At 41.9% G+C, this 19,826-nt stretch overlaps 1 protein-coding gene across 2 annotated transcripts in view; it reads right to left on the bottom strand.

Annotated features, from left to right (window-relative positions):
* TMEM150C (transmembrane protein 150C) overlaps positions 1 to 9,491 on the bottom strand; it is a 65,673-nt gene extending 56,182 nt beyond the window's left edge. Inside the window, exon 1 of one of the 2 annotated variants that reach the window (XM_058722099.1) lies at positions 9,366 to 9,491. The gene's annotated coding sequence lies outside the window, so the exon portion shown is untranslated. Of the gene's footprint in view, positions 1 to 9,091; positions 9,220 to 9,365 lie in introns of those variants that run through there. The other variant, XM_058722098.1, reaches the window with a different exon arrangement.
* Positions 9,492 to 19,826: the final 10,335 nt, after the last annotated feature.

Here is a 19,826-nt window from a genome sequence, read left to right as displayed (position 1 = left end):
ATTTTGCACTTGCATATTTTCTTTAATATATTCTATTGTATTATATTTTCTGTTTCATTACAAAAATTAATCTACTTCACTGTTTTCACAGCTCTGTCGACCTACATTTTGAAAAACCACTATCTTAAGATATAAGTTGTCCACACAAAACTGGGACTCTTGGGGCGCCTGGGTGGCGCAGTCGGTTAAGCGTCCGACTTCAGCCAGGTCACGATCTCGCGGTCCGTGAGTTCGAGCCCCGCGTCGGGCTCTGGGCTGATGGCTCGGAGCCTGGAGCCTGTTTCCGATTCTGTGTCTCCCTCTCTCTCTGCCCCTCCCCCGTTCATGCTCTGTCTCTCTCTGTCCCAAAAATAAATAAAAAATGTTGAAAAAAAAAAAACTGGGACTCAACTTCATACCTCAGAGTTAATAACCAGCTAGATAATAATAGCTAACATTTATTGGGCACTTACTATCTGCCAGGCACTGTGTTAAATGTCTAATATTCACTACCTTATTCAAGTCTCATAATAACCCCACAGAATAGGTGTCTGAGAATTGGAAAGGTCTGGGATTTTATGCTATTTGCACAAGTTATCTGCCACAGTTTCATAGATGCTGGCATAAGACCCAAGACTCCCAGGTCAAGGACAAAGGACTTTATTACTCTCAGCAACAGCAGTAGCTGGAGTACCTGCATTTTCTTGTACCGTTCTCCAGCTCAATTCCTGCAAGGTGCCACAAAGAGGGTCATGTGATACCTGCACACACAGTGAGCAGCATTCCTGGAGAGGAACTCTGACCTGGGGAAACGCAAATCTATTATACTATATGTAAGCATGCCTGCCCCTTGCTTCTGAGGGCAACACAACCTCTATATCCAAGACTGTTCATTACACAAACATCCTTGAAAAGACAACCCAGGACAAAAGCACAGTCGGTGCCTCTCTTTGTAAAGACCTGTCAAAATGCACAGGACGCTCAGAGGACTATCTTCCAACAGTGGTGCCTTAGTACCTATAATAGCTTAAAAAGGATTAGGTAATTTATTCAAAGTTACACAGCTAGCGACCCAGATCTATATGATACCTAAGCCTATGGTGATGACACCTTCTTGCATAGGCAATGGACAGTGCAATAGAAAGAGAGAAGTATTTGTCACTCATTTAGTCATTCACATGTGAAATCTGCTCCTACAGGAAGCAATTAACTGTGTATAATTAACTATATATGATAGGCCATTTTTTCCACATTTTCTTCACGGATACCATAAGAAGAGTATCATATGAACAGGGGTTGATAAGTTTTTCCTATAAAGGGCCAGATAGTACAGATTTTCAGCTTTATGGGCCAGATGGGCTGTTTCAACTACTTGACTCTGTAGCGGTAGTACAGAAAGAGTCACAGGTAATATGCAACCAGCAGGCACGGCTGTGTTCCAATAAAACTTTATTTACAAAATAGTTTGCCAACCCCCATCCTCAGACAACTGGGTGGGATACAAAAAGATTATGTGACATAATCTCTACACAAAAGAAACAATGATTAAACTGGAAAGTCAAGGTAAACACGCCACAAGCAAGGAAACCAGGAGATACGTGAAACTGAAGTCAGCCTAGGTTCAACATCAGAGTCCTGTTAAGTCAGCCTTAACAGAGACAGTATGTCAAGAACGAGTGTAAAATATGCATAGGCCGTAACAGTGAAAATAAAAAAGTTACTCTGGGCCCGGGGCCACGCTAAGGATTTCACAAATGGTGACCAACAGCTAATAAAGAACACCATTTCCGAATTGCCAAATTTATGGCCCTGTAACTGTACGCTCACTTGGTTCAATGGTCTGATCTTAAAAGATCATCATGTGGCCACTATTTGATCACAACAGTATCCCTTCCCCCAAATCAGTTAATGGAAAACTGTTGTCTTTATTTTCACACGCATACAGAGACAATCAAAATTTTGGTATACAAATGGCAACCCTCCTCTTTTCATAGAAGTCAATTCTTATGCCACATATAAGCTCAAATGAAAATGGAAAAACACCAATCAAAATGTCATAGAAAAAATAATCTGCTCATTCAGGAACAATTCTATTAGCTGCTAAAATTACAGGGCGATAAATATTGTTCTTGTGAACACTGCTGTCATTGACAGGACTGGTAAAATTTTCAAAATGACATAAGTTTAAGACATGTGGGAACATAATACCACAAGAAAGAAAAACTGTCATCCATAAGTGAATGTTCCTGCTACTGCATGTAGGTATATTTTAGTTACTAGTGTTTCTATGTAAATATAATTTAAGTTTTAGTGAAAAGTAGAATTTAGAAATTCCAGGAGATATATTTCCCCTAGAAATTCCAGGACAATTTCATTACAGAATTCTAATTTATAAAACACTTCAGTAAAAAATAATATTTCTATTTGAAATGCTGTACAATGACATCAGTATTTCTTAATTAACACCTTCCACTCATGAATCAATAGAATGAAAACTAATTTGAAAGACTGTCTTAGTAACCAGCCCCGTTTAAATAATATAATGTCCATTTTGACTATGTACAGTTTTGTTTTTGTCTTCTTGTTAAAGTACTCTGTACCCCTAACATAGGGCTTGAAGTCACAACCCCGAGATCAAGCATTGCATGCTCTAACGACTGAACCAGCCAGGTGACCTTGGCTATGTATAGTTTTAATTTATTCTTTAAAACTTCCAATTATTACCACTTAAAATATTTCTTTGGCAGCTAAGCCATTATAAGTGTAAAAAAAAAAACAACCCAGGAAGAAGTCTACTTTGTTAATAAATGAAATGTTTGATGTAAGGCTATGCTATTTCTGGAGACATTTATGTTTACATTCAGTTGAAAACCATTATAATTCATTATAATTATTGCAGAATTAAATAACACCATTTAAACTACAGGCTAATTTCCTCTACTGCCACAGTTAATCACAATTACTTCTTTTTTTTTAATTGAAAAAAATTTTTTTGATGTTTATTTATTTTTGAGGGAAAGAGAGAGAGATAGCACAAGCAGGGAAGGGGGAGAGAGAGAGGGAGACACAGAATCTGAAGCAGGCTCCAGGCTCTGAGCTGTCAGCACAGAGCACGACGTGGGACTCGAACCCATGAACCGTGAGATCATGACCTGAGCCAAAGCTGGATGCTTAACCAACTGAGCCACCCCGGCGCCCCCACAATTACTTCTTAAGCTTTGTCTACACTTGCCTAAAAGTGTTACATGACCTTCAGTGGTTTTTCAAAGACTGAACTTTGTATTCCACAGGTAGAGTCTGTATCACTGTCTTCAGAGATGGACGACTCTGCAGCCTTGAACATATTTGAATGTCTCAAGGACATTCGGTACTTTTTAAAGAAGAAAAGTAACCACAATGACAAGCCGTTGCCTCTCCTATTATACCTGACAAAGTCTACGGACATGTGATCGCTTATATTTGGTCTGACCTTTAGGGAAAACCGAAATCTACTTCCAAAATGAAATTAGTTTTACTTTCTAGATTACACTAGGGGAGAAAAAAAAAGATTTCCAGACCCAATTTTAAGACATCTCCTTTTATATAAAATTCTTAAAACAACATTGCTTTCCATTTATTATATTAAAATTTAAATCAAAAGGTACAAACTTCTAGTTATAAGTAAATATAAATCCTCAGGATATAACATATAGCATGGTGACTATAGTAAATAAAACTGTTTGTATATATTTGAAGGTTGCCAAGAGGGTGGATCTTAAAAGTTCTCACCACAGGAAAATTTGTAACTATATGTGGTGATGGACTTTAACTAGACTTACTTAGTCATTGTGCAATATATGCCACTATCTCATCAATATGTTGCACATCACAACCAATATAATGTTATATGCCAATTATATATAAAATATATATACACACCATGAAGCACCTACAGGCAAGAAGTGATTCTGAAGAATTTAGAATGCAGCAAAAAGTGGGGGATTTATGGGATGGACATATCTATTTAGACCATTTGTGACTATTTGCTACAACCAGTATGCAGAAGTTAGCAAGTGGTTAGAAGGGAAGGAAGCCTGCACAATTTGTAGGCAGTCTCAGGGTCATTCGTGTTTCTTTGGTCACCAGGCTGCCTGACCAAGGGCATTAGCTTTCAGAGGTCACGGACTGGCAGCAGACAGGTCTCCCCTAGTTTACACATGATGCAATGACCACCTCTCACCATTTAGGACTTGTCTTCCACAGAAAACACCTGTGGACTGCTCATTTCTGTACTTGTGCAATGCTGTATCATGCTTGGGCCTCACAGGTCTGCAGATGTCCGTCTATGTATCACTGTCACACTGCAATACGGGAGGTGAGGGGGTTGAACTAAATGGGTTCTGTTACCAGACTGTCCGGGGTCCAGATTCTGCTTCTATGACATCCTGGAATATAGGTACTGTGGGATTGTGGCAGTGCTTATATATATCAAAGGACTGTTGAGAGAAACAAAATAATACATGTAAAGCATTCAGCATGGAGCCCTGTAAGTACTCAGTGATGTTGCTTGTTAAAATTGATGATCACATTTGTCTCAGATCAGTGTTTTCCAAAAGTGGGTCCCAAGCCTAGTTTCAGAGGCAGTATTTTACATCATGATCTAGGATACACACACTTATGTATTAATACTACAAACACTGAGCCTGCTTATATAGTCCTTACTATATATGGGCAGTGCAGAGTCAGGATTTGAACCCAAGGGTCCTGTTAATGTAGTGCTTTTAACCACTATGCTCCTTGTGGCCTTGTATTTGCCATATGTGGGAGAACCAAAAATTTCGTTAATCACTAGCAGCTCCTACTCAGAGGGACGCATAGTGAGAATTCCTATTCTACTACTACATATTCCATTTCATTTTTAAAAATGCTGATTCTAGGGGCGCCTGGGTGGCTCAGTCGGTTGAGCGCCCGACTTCGGCTCAGGTCATGATCTCGCGGTCCGTGAGTTCGAGCCCTGCGTCGGGCTCTGTGCTGACAGCTCAGAGCCTGGAGCCTGCTTCGGATTCTGTGGCTCCCTCTCTCTCTGACCCTCCCCCGTTCATGCTCTGTCTCTCTCTGTCTCAAAAATAAACATTAAAAAAAATTTTTTTTAATAAAAAAATGCTGATTCTAACCTTTTAAATCAATTTCATGACTTAGGACACATGATTTGAAAAATACTGTAAGTGTTATATGAAAAATTTTTGGAAACACTAGTAATAAAAAAGTTAAATGAGTATATGTATCTCATCTTAGAGGCTTCACCATGTTATTGTGCATTGTAAATCTCAAAAAAACAAAGGATTATATGGAACATTTCCTAAGTGTATTCAAGCATCCTTAAGTGATGCTCTAGGCATTCCTTGAGGCAGGGGTACTCACTTATCAGATTTATGGGAATTTTAAGGGGGAATGGTTGTGCATCACTGTCTACCTCCTACCTCTCTCCAAATGTCCCTCCCCTGGAAAAATTTAAAAGTGCAGAAACTGACTTTTTTTTTAAATTTTAGAGAGAGCCAGAGAGCCAGAGCCAGAGTGCATGCACAGCAGAGGAGGCAGAGGGAGAGGGAAAGGGAGAGGGGAGTGGGAGGGAGGCGGGGGGGGGGGGGGGGGGGGGGAGGGGGAGGGGGAGAGAGAGAGATGGCTCCACACTCAGTGCAGAGCCCGATGTGGGGCTGGACTTCATGACCCTGGATCATGACCTGAGCAGAAATCAAAAGTCAACAGACTGAGCCACCCAGGCACCCCTAGAAACTGACTTTAAGAATAAGTGATTCTATAATGCGCAAGAGAGCAAATTTAAGCAAGTTCAAGAACACAGACACATGGGGCCAAGCATCTAAACAACTCTGGGTGATGCTTTTTTTGTGGCTACCAAATATCTATAAATTAAAAAGGGAAACTTTTTTTTTTTAGAGTGGAATGGAACTTCAGCAAACACATCCTTTAGAGTAGATGCTAGCGTTTTTTGTAATAACAGGATGACAGAGTGAAATCTTATTTCCTGGTTCTATCACTGCTTATTTCCACTTTCTTCTAAAGAATAATCACCATCAAATGTTATCTCTACAGGAAACAGGTAAAGACAATTCAGAGCTGGACTATCCAGTATGATAGCCACTAGCCCCGTGTGGCTATTTAAATAAAGTTAAATTAAATAAAAATTAAAATTGAGTTCCTCAATAGCACTAGACACATTTCAAGTGCTCAATGGCCACATGTAGCTCGTGGCTAGCACTTTGGACAAATTATGGAACATTTCCATCACTACAGAAAGTTTTATGGGACAGTACTGATACAGAGAAAGACCATTTACAGATGCTTAAAGAAAACTATTCATTTCTTATTTGGGAAAAGAGTTCTAAGCCCTACTTAGCAGAGGTGGCTTGACTTAAACCACTGTGGGATTAAATTTGAAGGCTACTGCCCAAAGATTCTGTTATTATCTCAAAATACCATTCCAACGGGCCTAAAATCTCTTTGCATTAAGACTTTCCATTGCTGCAAGTTATCTTTTAAAATCCAAACATGACAGGAAATGCTGTTTGGTGACAGCAACGACTTGTTAAAGTGCTACTAACTCATAAGCGAGTTTGAAAGTACTTAGAGCAGTTTATGAAAAACCATAAAGACACACAGCACCGTCCAAACCAGGAAGAAAAGTCTGCAGTTACAATAAGTAGGGATGCACTTCTGTTGTTACCCTTAGGATAAGGAAAATATGTATTACATACCTGAGTCTGTTCCTAGACTTTTCATGAATTTAGACCCAGATTTGGTAATGGTCTTTGTATCTCATTTTGAGAACTTTAGTACATATCTTATTTGAGCCTCACAGAACCTAATTACCACTGGAGTGTGGATTCTGAGTGCTATAGATCCTTCTGGTGAAGGGGAAGACTGAGAGGTAATACATTATCTTGTCAGTGTCTGTCTTGCTTAATTGGTTACTGAAATGATCCCTAGTGGCCAGATTATAGTGAAAGCAAATGGCTAAAATTGCAGGGGCCAGCTAGCTTTTCCTCTTTCATGACTGCTGGCTGCCCTATTAATCTGGCCATTGTACTGCAGAGGTGTGCTTAGGTCACAGGGGAAACAAAGCAGGGGTGCAGACAAGAGTGTAAAGCAAAGTGCTGTCCCTGTTGATCACAAAGCAGGTAAAATGAGTATAAAAAAAAAACAACCCTGCAAGGTCATTGTAAGCATGATTGTGGTCGTTCTATGACAAAGACTAAACATTAGGCATTATTATGTTCATACAAAAAATTATTCCACAGAGCAAACTATCTCCTCCACAAAGCAACCTGTGAAAGGCATTTGATGAGAAATACGTGAGTTAAACAATTGCTATAAAGACACCAACATCAGTTTAAATAATCCAAACAAATTGCCTATGGCTAAAGGCAGATTTAATAAACATGCACTTTCCAAATCCTTTAATATGTTTGTTCAATGTCATAACATCTACCAACAGTTATTAATGGTAGCAAATTTTCTTTATCCTTTTATTTACCATGTCCAGTTTTTGAGCTTCCAAGTTGGAGAGCTTGCAAAACATTTATTAAATAATGTATAAATAAAGGATACACCATTAAAATTCCTGTGCTTATGCCTTGAAGATTAAACTCACATTTCTAGTTAAGAGATGACAGCTATAGCTAATCTTAGAAACATGGTGTCTCTAGGACACATAGAAAAAGAAAGTTTCGGATTTAATGCATGAGCGCTAAGACAAAAATTCTTTGATCTGCAAATATCACATATATGAGCCTAACAATTTTTCCTTGAAAACTTTAAGTAGGTCAACTTATTAACTGCTACCATGGAGTTTATATATTCACATTCGCCTATCTTATGATGAACTGCAGCCCAGAATGGAGTTACAGCCCTGCACTATAAAAAAAACTTGCCTTTGATTCGAGCAGAGAAACGAAGAAGCAGAAACTAATATTACCATTTGGCTTTGTTATGTTGTAATGGATCCAATACTTTTTTTTTTTTTTTTAACATATCATTAGTATATTTGGTTCTCAGACAAGACCTCGCATGTAGTAAAGGTAATGGGATCACTCGAGGAGAGGCTTCCATCCCAACTGGGCTATGTTCTCCCATTTGCAGTCAAAATCCTGGCTCAGCCATGAAAGACGGTCTGGCCGGAATAAACCTGACAAAAAAATCAGTGGAGCGTTTGTGATACAATAAAGTGTTCTGGAGGGAAGAGTGCACAGAGAACTGGGATGGTAGAGAAAAAGGGAATATGTAATTTAAAATGGGAAAAACACTTTTCTTCTCGATTTGATTCATTTATGGAGGAGGAAACCACTAAATAACGTCTTTCTCCATAATCCAAAGCTAATCACTTTTTTTATTGCAATGGATGACCAAACGGCCTCGGTAACCACCCCCCGCCCCACCGCTGCCTCCGCGAAGAAACCGAAAACCCCATTTCTTTGCAAGTGTGCACCCGGGAGAGGAAAGCAAGACTGTGCATTTAGAGTGGAGGGCGGTGCACAGGGCAAAGCAAGTTAGTGCCTTCTTCCCGGCTACCTCGCTCCCCGAGCCAGCCTGACTTGGCTAACGGTAAAGTGAACAGCGAATGGCAGAGAGACCCGGGGGCCAAATTTGGGGTCGCTTCTGACCGGAGTCCTCCCGACAACAAAAGGCCTGGGGTTCCGAAGGGGGCGGCGGGTGGGGACACCTGTCAAAGGACGGGACAGAACCGCAGCCGGCGGGCGGCGCAGGGGCTCGGCGGACAGCACTGCGGCGGCGGCGGCGGCGGCGGCAGGGACCGAGGCGCGTCTGCTCGGCGCTCGCGCGCGGGGGAGAGCCGGCGGGGACCACGCGGCGCCGCCGGACACTCGCGTCTCGCCCGCGGGGGCTCGGGCGGGCGGCTCCGCGCCTGGGGCGCTCCCGGAGGGAGCCCGAGCCGAGCAGGGCCCCCGCGGCCGGGAGGACCCCGCCGCCCGAGCCCCGCTGCAGCGCCCGCCGCTCCCGGGCTCCGCCTCCGGGCTGAGCGCGGAGCCGGGCCCGACGCCCCCACTGGCTGCCCGGCGGCCCGGGCGGAGGAGGGGGCGCCGCGGGCTCCCGCGCCTACCTGCTCCGGTGCGGCGGGGCCGCGGTCGCCTCGCGGGGCCGTGACCTGCGGCGGAGGCAGCGGCGGCGGCGGCAGCGGCGGCGAGGAGGGCGCTTCCTTCAGGAAGGGGTGGGATCTGCTCGGCCGCCCGCCCCCGCCCGCCCGCTGCGCCGCGGCCCGCCCCCGACTTATTCTGGGGTCCCCGCCGCGAGGCTTCCCACTGAGAGCGGAGTCCCCCACACCCCCGCCCCCGCGCCTCTGGCTGCAGCCGCCCTTCGGCTCCCCTAATAGTTACCCGGGACTGGAGCTGCGTGTGGACGGCCGGACCGCTTCTTTCCAAAGCCTTTGTGGACGCGTTTGCCTGGCGCTCCTCACCCAACAAAAGGAAGGGCAGAATCTGGGATCCTCCGCCTGGTGGTTATTTATTCTTGACCTCTTGTAACCTTCTGGCTGGCTCCCTTCTGTCTACACACCTAGGGTTTTTGCACAAAGCAGCTAAAATTCATTTTCATATCCACTGGCTGAATGTAGTTCTCCGCCACTCTGCGCTCTCCCGCGGTTTTCTTTCAGCGTAAAGAACAAACACCGGGCCAACTTCTGATCCTTGCAAGGAACAGTGGACTCCAAGGCCTCCCTCCCAGCGCCAGCTTGCTCTCTTCTTCCCGGTGTCTCGTCTGCGTCTGTTATAAAACTGTATTCATCGGCATTTTAATAGTTTCCCCACCTCAGACTTCAACCTACCAGTGGTACCCTGTCAGTGACCTCCAGAAGAAGCGTGGATCAATGCCATTTTTAACGCACGCTCACCGTTAATTTCTATTCCAAACGCAGCTTTGCGGAGCTTCCACAATAGGACCTCCTTTATCAACCTGCCGTAGGATGACTGCCATTCTTTTGGGGGGACCCCCGCCTTACCACGCCCGTCTCTTCATCTGTTGTTGCCTCTCAAAGCACACGGTTCAAATTCTCCAACATTCCAGAACGTTCCCTTCCCCCCAGAACTCTTGCAATCCTTGCTTACCTATGTGTACATTGATTTATTGTTACTGTTTTCTCTTGGCTGTTGGACTGTGAGCTTCTTGAGGCCAGGGACCTTACCTTAACTAATGAGAGTGTTATCTCTCCATCTTGTTAAAACAGCAAAAACAAAAACTGAAGTCTCATCTAGAAGCCCTTGAGAGTATGTGCTACATTTTTTCTGGGGTTAGCCTATGTGTATTTTTCTGAGGAGAGTAACTATGTCTTTCATCAGACTCTCAAAGTGATCTGAGTCCTCATAGTTAAGAGTTGCCTGAGTCCTGGGGCACCTGGGTGGCTCGGTTGGTTGAGCGGCAGGCTTCAGCTCAAGTCATGATCTCCCGGTTGGTGAGTTCCAGCCCCACATCCGGCTCACTGCTGTCAGCCTGTTAGCGCAGAGCCCGATTTGGATCCTCTGCCCGCCTCTCTCTACCCCTCCCTCACTTGCACTCTCCCCCTCCCAAATAAGTAATTATTTTAAAAAAGAATTGCCTGGGTCCCATCCATGAATGAACCCCAGCTCTGATGTGAGAACCTCCCCACTCCATCCCCTCTATGCCACACATTTCTCTCTACAGTACCTGGAAGAACCCTCTAGCCAGACCTTCTTCCAGTCCATTTTTAAAAAACTTCTGGATCCATCCAAACAATTGGTGGTCCCTCTCAACAGTGTCTGCACATCGGAATCACCAGTGAGGGCTTTAAAAAAGACAAGTGCTTGATTCCACCTCAGATACACACACGTCAGAACCTGGGGAGGCGGGGAGGGCTGGGAAGGGAGAGGCATGGGTATTTTTACCAAGAGCCATGGGTGATTCTGACCTGCCCATGACTAAAGTCACTGCCTTTCTTGGAAAAAGGGTCCCCAATTTATAAAATATCCTCACTTTTCCTTTCCTCCATGGAAAGATTGAGAAATCTTGCACTCTGCTTAATTTATTTGAACATTTTCATTTTCACTTCGAGCCAGGCCCACTTTTGCTTAAGAAACTAACTGGGATTTGTGAGGATAGCAGGCTCAGTGCCATTTGTCAACAGCACTAAATCACTGCCACCTTCATCTCCACAATGTCCATCCAGATAAACCCAAAGCATGAAATAAATTGTATTCCTGACAGTGATATTGACAGCTGAAATACTATGTTAAAATACTGGCCATGAAGGAGAGCTGGGTGCTATAAGCAGATCTGTTAACGTCATGAGAGTTTTAGTGAAGCTTCGAGGGAATGGATGACAAACAAAACATAAGTTTACCTATGCTTTTATCTTTCTTTTATTGCTTTTGGAATCCTACCCATTAAAATTTGTTCTCTGTGTACTCAATATGACCTTCGATGTTTTAAATCATGTATGGGTGTAAGATCGAAATACTTTCCTAGAACTGGTTGTCTTTTTAAAAAATGTATAGAAAGATTCATCCTGTATTCTTAAATGATTTGTTGACAGTGTTCCAAAATGCTTCAGGCTTTGAGGAAAGGGCTTAAGTACAGAACAAACAGGGCTTAAGGTCTGGTAATAGATGCCAACTATAAACTCCATGGGGGTAGGACGGAGATCAATACACAGAGACATAATCACTCCACAGCACCATGATTTTGACACCATGCTGCTCCAGCAAATCTGCTGACCAAACAGGTGAACAGCACAGGTGTCCATCTATCTGAGTAGGGGTGATGTTTTTTCTGATAGAAGAGAATTTGTTATCTGGCTGAAACCACAACAAAACATTTAGGATTATGAAGAAATTCTATATTTTGCTCATTTCCTCTCTCTTAGGAAGCCAATTTGTTGTTGTTTATGATTCAAATCACTTCCCTCATTCAGTTGGAAAAAGGGACTGGAAGCACAATTTATAAATAACGCTGCCAGGGTGGTGGGATCCTTGCTGCTGGTTGAATTGCAATATATCGTGTTATAATAAAAATCTCTGTATAACAAAGTTATTGCCAACCCTTCTCCAACCAGCGATAATTCAAGTAATCTCTGAGAAACAATAGAATCATGCAAAGTTTGCTGAAATGGCATTTGATCTTTTCCAACGTCTACCTAGTAAAGAAACTTTATAGGGGTAATTAGAAAGAGAATGAGAATACCTTTGGTAACAGGATGTTAAATTGGAGCTATTATTTCATTTCCATTTTGACAGAGGACCCAGATAATATCTGTCAACCCCTTTCACATTCCAAGCAGGTACAGGACCGCTATGTAGGACTTGCAAAGGGGTATTTCCTTAATGTCTCACTTACCTGGAAAATGTGAAAAGGTTGAGGTGGATGCTGGTGAGAGTGCTTGGATCAGAGAAGGGTTTCCGTAGAGGAATTGAAGGTATTCTAAGAGATCCCTCCTATGTACCCCCAGGGGCATGTTGGCGGGAGCTCTTCTCTCACCTTAAGTCTGGTGAGAGGTACTTCAGGCAGACCTCTTGGAGAGCTTAGGATGCCTTCCCTGCAGTTTGGGGAACTGCCATGGGCTGGTGTCTGCCTAATGCTTGAGAAATCTTAAAGGGCCAGAGTTGGCAAGAGGGATCTGAACACGGGGTGGAGGCCACGGTAGGGGAAGTCATTACTCCCAAGGAAGACAAGTCTAAGAGAGTGAGGCGGACAGTATGGGCGGGACTTTGATCCTACCCATGAGGATTGCCTAGAAAGGCAGAGATCTCGGCAGAAAGAACCCAGAGGTTTGTCTCCAGATGGCCAGGGCCCAGAGGAAGAATCTGAGGCAACCAGTCACAGGCAAAATGAACTTGCTTGTGTCAAGGAAATGGGTGTTGAGAGATGCCTCCGCAGGATGGTAATGGTGAGAGTGGTTCTGACAAACCTATAGAACTGCCCACGAAAGAATCAGTTGGAAACATCTGCCATTGCTGGAGAAGCTATGCCAGTTAGAGCCCCCCCCCCCAACCCCGCAAGGACTTTCTGCCTCCTTAGCTCTCTCTCTTCCCTGCTTTAACCCTGGAGGATTAGGCAGCTTCATGAGAGAAAAGGAGGGAAGAAGACCCAGGATGGGAGAAACACAGAAGAAACCTACTATTACTGCGCTTTGCCACTGAAGTGTGGAGTTTTTTTTATTATGACACTGTACCAGACATGTAAATTACTGATATAAGACTGTATTTTTGACTAAAATAAACCAAAACACTTTTTATTATTTGAGCGTGACCCCAAAAGTCATAAGGCTTACACATTAATTCATCCAAGGGCAGGAGAAACATGCAGCCCCACAGAGCAGGTTTGAACAGCATGATGGAGGAGACTAAGGCTGTTTTCTGATTATACCATGAGTCCTGCTGGGTCAACATATCAGTGGTACATTCAGATATATTGCATTCCACCTCACACCTTATACCTTAAAGCTTCCGGGGCGCCTGGGTGGCTCAGTCGGTTGAGCGTCCGACTTCGGCTCAGCTCGTGATCTCATGGTTTGTGAGTTGGAGCCCCGCATTGGGCTCTGTGCTGACAGCTCAGAGCCTGGAGCCTGCTTCTGCTTCTGTGTCTCCCTCTCTCTCTGCCCCTAACCCACTCGCATTCTGTCTCTGTCTCTCTCAAAAAAAAATTAATAAATAAACATTAAAAAAATTAAAAAAAAAAACTTCTGAGGATGTCTTATTTTGGCATCTTACCTAAACTACAAACAAGTGACATGTGTCAAGAAATTCCTTCACATGTATATACATTATAACTTAAGCTTTCCAACAAGAAAGTTAGAAGTGAAGATACTAAATTAAAACATCCAAATGGGGGCCGCCTGGGTGGCTCAGTCAGTTAAGACTCTTGGTTTCGGCTTGGGTCATGATCTCATGGTTTCGTGAGTTCGAGCCCCACATCTGGCTCTGCGCTGACAGTGCAGAGCCTGCTTAGGATTCTCTGTCTCCTTCTCTCTCTGCCCCCACCCCACTCACACTGTGTCTCTCTCAAAATAAATAAATAAATTTTAAACATTTTTAATAACCGCCCCCCATCCAAATGGATCTAAATGTTGCTTTGACTTTCTATTAAATACTTGTCTGCCACACATCCCTCACCTCTATCTCAATGGCTAGAATTAGATAAAAGGCATCTCTCAGTCAGAAAGATCTACGTTTTGAAAGGCTACAGCCACGTACAGCACGTCCTAGATCAAGGACATATTAATTTTTCAGAGTTTGCTCCACCGGGCCAGCGGCCTCAAACCAGCGTATCTGTAGTGCCCTGGAGTGATAAAGGAGAAAGATTTCCAACACATAGACTAACACATACAGGGGTGCCTTCCTGTGGGGGCTGACATGTGGCTGCTTGATATGATCACCTTGGTGACGGTTTCCATATGATGTACTTGGCAACCGTGGGAATCCCCAAGCACTTCTCTGTATTCTCTTGAGTGCTAGGCAGCATCATCTCGTTCCCGTCCTCCAGTGGGAAAGCAGAGTTGCCAAGAGGTCTGTGACTGGTGCTCAGAGGGAAAGCCTCTCATAAACACCAGATTCTGTGTTCTGAAATTCACTGCGACCCCGTTTTCCCTCTGTGAACTAAGACACTGTGCTTTGTGGCAAGAGAATAAGCCAGACAGTGTGAACAGTTTTCATTTCGCTCAATCCCTTCTCTTTTAGACCTTTTGCCAACATGCATTAAGTGTATAGAAGCCATTCATTATTTATATGATAAAAAAATACTTTCTAAATCAGAGAGCTACAGATTAATCATTTTATAGCATGATATTCTTTTGTTGCAAATGACTGTTTTGAGGAATTTACATGATTCTTAGTCAGTCTTCTAAGTTCTACCCAAGAAATGTGGCTTCAGCTCTAGAGTTGTCTTTCTCCACTCTGCTGCCTGCCCCTTAGCTGCCCCACCCTCTACCCTCAGACCTTGTCATGATCAGTAACTAGAGTTAACATGGCACAGAGTAGGTGGCCTGCTGGATGCTGCTTCAGTGCTTGTGAACTATTTTAAATATCACCCCTGGAAAGAGGCTCAATTTCCCTTCACAAAAAAAAAAAAAAAAAAAAAAAGTATCTTTTTATCTTCTATAATTCTTTCTTGCTCTCTCCCCACTCTTAGAATATGAAAGTTTGCATTCTATTTCCAAGCTTAACTCTACCAGTTGTTATTCTTATTTCTGTCCTTTCCCAAGACTCTCTCTTAAAGGTATCTAATCCTCCCTTCTCAAGTGCTTATTAAACATGGGCATATTTTCTCCATCCTAAAAACGCCTTCCATAGGGGCGCCTGGGTGGCTCAGTCAGTTGAGTGTTGGACTCTTGATTTCAGCTCTGATCGTGATCCCAGGGTCGTGGGATCAAGCTCTGCGTTGGGCTGTGTGCTGACAGCATGGAGCCTGCTTGGGATTCTCTCTCTCTCTCTCTCTCTCTCTCTCTCTCCCCTCCCCCCTTCCTCTCTCTCTATCTCAAGACAACAACAACAACAGCAACAACACCTTCCATAGATCCTGTTTTCTCAGTCAAATTCCTATTTCATTACTTCCTTTCCCTTTAATGAGAAATTTCTCAAAAACATTGTGTTCACTTGCTATTTCCACGTTAGTCTGGTCTTTGATGAACTCTTAGCCCCCAGAAATCTGGAATCCACACCCTCTGTTGAAAATGCTCCCTTGTAGATGCACAAAGAATGACCTTCTAGGCACCAAAAACCACTGACTGCTGTACAAACCCCTGCTTCATCTCCCTGTCCTTTTTGAAACTAGCTGGGCCTTCCCTTCCTGGCATGTCCTCACAATCCCCTGGATTTCCTTCTTCCTCTCTGACTACTTCCTCACATATTCATTCTGCCACAGAAATGCCCATATGGAAATGTGGTCTTCAATATCCTGCCCTTGGTCTTCTCTCTTCTTGCACTGTGCAATTTTACCTCTTTCCAGATGACTCCCCCAAAGCACTCATCTATCATGGGTCTCTATCTGATGAGCCAGTCAATACTTCCAACTCAAAGCCAGTCTAGGAACATCTCCTTATTTGTAGACCAGCCTGGAATCTTCAATTAGCAACAACTCATTTTCTCTTCGAGTGATCTCATCTTCACCTAGTAACTAAGTTCTATTTCTTGTACAAGAAATCTACAAGATTTTACAAAATCTTAGGAATCTGTTTCCTTTTCATTTCTACTGCTTTTGGGCAAGACCTCATCACCTCCAGCAAAGCCCAATTACCTTATTTCCTCCTTCTGCTTCCACTCTCTCTCCTACTCCAATTCCCTTTCTCCCTGCCTCCCAAGATCTTTTAAAATAGTTTAATTTTATTCTTTTATTTTACTTCTTTTTCGTACATGATCCTATAGACCCAATTAAAAAGTGAAAAGAATCCACATTTGTATAAAGAAAAAGTTAATCACCTCCCATTGTCTCCAACCCCTTTCTTCCTACTCCCCAATGTTAACAGCTCCGTGTATAGCTTTTGGAAATTTTTTCATGCTCATGCAAACATATTTTCACATTTTTAACCTAAAAATGGAGTCATAGTATATATATTACTTTAGAACTCTCTTCTTATTTAAAAGTGTATCAAGGTCATCTCTCCAAGTCAATAGATACAAAGCTAACTCACTTAAAAAAGAAATCACAGCTTTATTGAGATGTCATTCACATACCATATAATTCATCCATTTGAAGTGAACAATTCAATGATTTTTAGTATATACACAGAGTTATGCACCCTTTACCATAATTAATTATACAACATTTTCGTCACTTCAAAAAGAAACCTCATACCCATTATCAGTCATTCCCTACTTTTCCCCAACACCTCTTCCAGCCCCTTACCATTACTAACCTACTTTCTGTCTCCATGGATTTGTCCATTCTGGATATTTTATACAAATTGAATCATATAATATGTGGTCTCTGGTGTCTAGATTCCTTCACTTAGCACGTTTTCAAGGTTCACCCACGTAGCATCTATCAGTACTTAATTCATTTTTTTTAGTCAAATAATATTCCAATGAATGGATGTACTACATTTTATTTTATTTAACCATTCATCTGTTGATAGACATTTGGATTATTTCTACCTTTTGGCTATTATGAATAATTCTGCTATGAACATTCATGTATAAGTTTTTTTAGAGATTTTGTTTTTAAGTAATCTCTACACCCAACATGGGGATCAAACCCACAGCCCCAAGATCAAGAGTTGAGCACTCTGTGGACTGAACCAGCCAAGTGCCCTTCATGTATAAGTTTTTAAAATGTAGATATATTTTTAAATTTCTCTTGGGTACACACCTAAGAGTGAAATTTTGGGTCATGGTAACTATATTTAACCTTTTGAGGAACTGCCAGACCACTTTTCAAAGTGGCTATACCATTTCACATGACCACCAGTGGTGTGTGAGGGTCCCCATTTCTTTACATTCCCACCAATGCTTGTTATTGTGTTTATTTTAAAAATTGTTTTTAAAATTATAGCCATGCAGCCAGTCTAATTGCTCCGATTGGACCGCTAGTACAAAGTTGAATAGAAGTGGCAAGGGCAGGCATCCTTATCTTGCTCCTAATCTTAAGGGGAAAGCATTTAGTACTCCACCATTGAACATGACATTGCTGAGTTTTGTAGCTGGCCACTATCAGGTTGAGAATGTTGCCTTCTATTCCTAGTTTGTTAAGTGCTTTTGTCATGAAGGGATGTTGGATTTTGTTCAATCTTTCTTCTCTGTCTATTGAGATAATCATATAATTTTTGTCCTTTATTCTATTAATATGACATATTATATTAATTGAGTTTGGGGGTACCTTGCTTGCTGGCACAAATCTCACTTGGTCATGGTAGATAGTTCTTTGAATATATTGCTGGATTCATTTTGCTAGAATATTGTTGAAGATTTTTGCATATATTCATAAGAAGAGATCCTGGTCAGCAGTTATCTTTTCTTGTGATGTCTTTGTCTGGTTTTGGTATCAAGGACCAATATTGGCCTCAAAAACTGAGTGGAGCTAAGTTATTTTTTCTAACAGTTTATAAAATATTAGTAAGTATTTCATGATTTGGGTGTATCACAATTTACTTAACCAAAGCCTTATTTATAAATATTTAGTTTGTTTCAATTTTTTTTTTTTTTTTGCCTCCATTAACAATGTTTTGGGGAACCTGGCTGGCTCAGTCAGAAGAGCATATGACTCTTGATCTTGGGGTTGTAAATTCAAGCCACATGTTGGCATAGAGATTACTTAAATAAATAAACTTAGAAAATAATGTGTTGGATATATATGCTTATGTACTTATGCTTTCATTCCCGAAAGAAAATCCTAAATGTGAAATTTCTGATTCAAAATGTATGTACACTTACCCTAAATAGGGCACCTGGGTGGCTCTGTTGGTTAAGTGTACAACTTTGGCTCAGGTCATGATTTCACACTTCATGAGTTTGAGGCCCTCATTGAGCTTCGTGCTGACAGTGAGGAGTCTGCTTGGCATTCTCTCTCTCCCTCTCTCTCTCTGCCCCTCCACCACTCTCTCTCTCTCTCAAAACAAATAAACATATATATATATTATATATATATATATGTTTATTTGTATATATATAGAATATATAATATATATATATATATATAAATTTATAGATATTTCCAGATATATTTCCAAAAAGGTTGCAATGATATGGACCCCACCATCAATGTATGAAAATATCAGCTTCTCTACATTCCACCAAATACTGAATGTTATCACTGCTTCAAAATACTTTAAAGTTGCCAATTTTATGCTTTCTTTTCATTTTCCTCACTGATATTTTTCTGTTATGTAATTTTTAAGAAGTCTTCATACATTAGGGATAATAATGCCTTTTCTCTTACATATCTAACATTTTCTTCCTGTTTATCACTTTTCTTTTGACTTTGGTTTTGATGTTTTTAACATTAAAATATTTTTAATTTTTTTAAGTTCAAATATTCCTCTTCTTTCTTCCTAAGGTCAAAGAGAAATAGTTGACCTTAAAAAAAATTCCTTCCTGGGGCGCCTGGGTGGCGCAGTCGGTTAAGCGTCCGACTTCAGCCAGGTCACAATCTCGCGGTCCGTGAGTTTGAGCCCCGCGTCAGGCTCTGGGCTGATGGCTCGGAGCCTGGAGCCTGTTTCCGATTCTGTGTCTCCCTCTCTCTGCACCTCCCCTGTTCATGCTCTGTCTCTCTCTGTCCCAAAAATAAATAAAAAACGTTGAAAAAAAATTAAAAAAAAAAAAAAATTCCTTCCTTCCTTCTTTCTTTTTCTTTCAAAATTTTTTTATATTTATTTCTTTTTGAGAGAGAAAGACAGAGCATGAGCAGGGGAGGGGCAGAGAGAGAAGGAAGACACAGAATCTGAAGCAGGCTACCCAAAACCATAAAATACCTAGGAATAAATCTAACCAAAGAGGTGAAAAATCTATACACTGAAAACTATAGAAAGCTTATGAAAGAAATTGAAGAAGACACACAAAAAAATGGAAAAAGATTCCATGCTCCTGGATAGAAAGAACAAATATTGTTAAAATGTTGATACTACCTAAAGCAATCTACATATTCAATGCAATCCCTATCAAAGTAACACCAGCATTCTTCACAGAGCTAGAACAAATAATCCTAAAATTTGTATGGAACCAGATAAGACCCTGAATAGCCAAAGCAGTCTTGAAAAATAAAAGTAAAGCAGGAGGCATCACAATCCTGGACTTTAAGATGTATTACAAAGCTGTAATCTTCAAGACAGTATGGTACTGGCACAAGAACAGACACTCAGATCAATGGAACAGAATAGAGAACCCAGAAATGGACCCACAAAC

This window comes from Neofelis nebulosa, chromosome 3 (genome assembly GCF_028018385.1).
Source record: "Neofelis nebulosa isolate mNeoNeb1 chromosome 3, mNeoNeb1.pri, whole genome shotgun sequence".
Lineage (NCBI taxonomy): Eukaryota > Metazoa > Chordata > Mammalia > Carnivora > Felidae > Neofelis > Neofelis nebulosa.
The sequence above is the reverse complement of the archived record's forward strand: the minus strand, read 5'-3'. Positions and strand labels throughout refer to the sequence as shown.